We start from the raw sequence: 2,377 nt of genomic DNA on the forward strand, positions 1-2,377 counted from the left end.
ATAGGGCCCCATTCCTATATTTTGCCTGGGGCCCCCAATTCACTAAATCCGCCCCTGCACACACACTCACTCTCTCTCACACACACACACACGCTCACACTCACACACACGCTCACACACTCACACACACACACACTCGCTCTCACTCACACACACACTCTCTCTCACTCTCACACACACGCTAACACTCACACACACACGCTCACACTCTTTCACACACACGCTCACACACACTCACACACACTCTCACACTCACACACACTCACGCTCACACTCTCACACACGCTCACACATTCACACACACTCACACGTTCACACACACACACTCATAAATCACCTTCTCCTTGTAACACCTATGTCATACCCATGTCATTATACAAATTTGTGTCCTCATAAACCACAAAATCACACTCACGCACACACACACGTCACCTGAGAATGGAAAGATCAGGAAAATCTCTGTCCATTTGTAATAGTGTTTTGCATTAGATTAATAACAAACATCAACACTGACAGCTTGTGTTTTTGTTTGATGTTAGGAATATCTCATAATTCATTCCCACATGAGAGACTGTTTATTTTGATGTGAATGATGTAAATGGAGTTGTTTGACGAGGTTTTCTGTGTGTTTCAGTGGACTGAAGGCCCTCCTCCTGTGCAGATTCAAGCTCAGAATGGACCCACCACCAGCCTGGCCAGCCTGCTTTAAACACACACACACACACTCACTCACTCACTCACACACTCACACACACACACACACACACACACTCTCTCTCTCTCTCTCACACACACACACGTCTTCGGTTGTGTTTGATTGGCTGTGTTCAGAGCGAGGACAGACAGGGGTCAGAGGTCAAAGGTCACAGCGTGTTTGTGTTCTGCTCCTCCTCATCTCTGTTTTAACGCTGTCGTCACACGTCGCTCCTCACAGACGGGTTGAGCTGTGCTCGTTAGCAGCAGTAGCGAGTCGTTTAGCGTTTGCATCCTAAACTCTCACCTCAATACATATTAAACTCATATTCACCACAAAACAAACCCGATTTCACATTCAGAAATAATTAAGCTGTTTTAATGACACATTTAACCCCTAAATTCTCATTATTGTAATCTTAATTTTGTTGACATTTATTTGAATTATGCATTCTGGTAGTATTTCTTGTACTTCCTTCAGTTTATGCTGGTTTAAATACATCTTTACAGTATTTGTGCTTACAGTAATGAGAGAAAAATACCAGTTTTTGCACAAATGTGTTTATGAAAATAACGTCACTGCAAAAAAATCTTAAATTAGGCTTCACTTTCTTGACAGGAAATGTGATTTAGCATTATTTTGTGGTGAAGATGGAAGTGTTTTCATGTGATTGGCCCTCGTATCAGAGGTGTCACAGACGACAGGAAGAGGAAGTCATGTGACCAGCAGTTTCTGTTGAGAGGAGCAGGACTTCAGCGTTTGGACCGACAGCAGCTTTAACACTGAGTCTGGCGAGCGGATCGGATCTCAGAGCTGTCTGTGAAGCTGTGATGTGTGACGGCAGTCTCGGCTTCTCTAGGCGCTGATATTTTTACACGCGTCTCATTTTGTGCTCAAACGCGCTTGTTTTGTTCTGCACGTCTCATGTACAAACGCTGTGAGGACTGTCTGTTCTTTTAAAGGTATTTACCTCTTTTCCTCTGTAGTTTTAACAGATACATTTATTAAATTTTGTAAAGTTTGAATGTTTATATACCACATTTAACAATATTATAATCTTTGTCATTTTGATTTGGAATAGCCTTCATTTGTATAAATGTTATGAAAACTTGTGTCTGTAGTTTATCAGACGCTTTGATCATTAGGTAGTAAAGCTCATTCTGCTCTCAGATCAGCCGCCGTTCTTTCTAATAACTCCGTTTTTAAACTCTCGTATTATTTCTTTGTGTCTGCTTCAAAATAATCAGGATTTTTAAAATAAAATTGGAGAAGTGTATGAAGGATGCTGCGCGAGTTATTCAGTCACTGTCTGTATGAAGAAAATGATGCAGATTCATCTTAACATGGAAAAAAATATCATGCAATGGATGCTCTGCAGTGAATGGGTGCCGTCAGAATGAGAGTCCAAAATCAGTTTCAATGCGTCCCATGATGCACCTGATGTGTCTATAAAAGATGAAGAGAGTTTTCATTTGGGACTCTTCTTTGATTCATCATCATCACACTTATTCTGACATGAGGAGAAACTCCTGCTGCTGCTGCTACTGTACTGTGTGTGTGTGTGTGTGAGAGAGAGAGAGAGTGTGTGTGTGTACAGCGTTTACCAGCTCTAAACAAATATGTGGCTGGATTTTGATGTGAGAGACAACAGCAGATGCACTTTTTGCACTTTTTCAGAGTTAT

General features: G+C 41.6%; 1 long non-coding RNA gene across 1 annotated transcript; it reads left to right on the plus strand.

The window, feature by feature from the left end:
- The first annotated feature begins 440 nt into the window (after positions 1-440).
- LOC107712393 (uncharacterized) lies at positions 441-1,970 on the plus strand. Its single transcript, XR_001636789.1, has 2 exons — positions 441-862; positions 1,313-1,970. It is a non-coding gene; the product is annotated as an uncharacterized LOC107712393 (long non-coding RNA).
- Positions 1,971-2,377: the final 407 nt, after the last annotated feature.

Source organism: Sinocyclocheilus rhinocerous, unplaced genomic scaffold, assembly GCF_001515625.1.
Source record: "Sinocyclocheilus rhinocerous isolate Xijiao unplaced genomic scaffold, SAMN03320098_v1.1 scaffold1830, whole genome shotgun sequence".
Lineage (NCBI taxonomy): Eukaryota > Metazoa > Chordata > Actinopteri > Cypriniformes > Cyprinidae > Sinocyclocheilus > Sinocyclocheilus rhinocerous.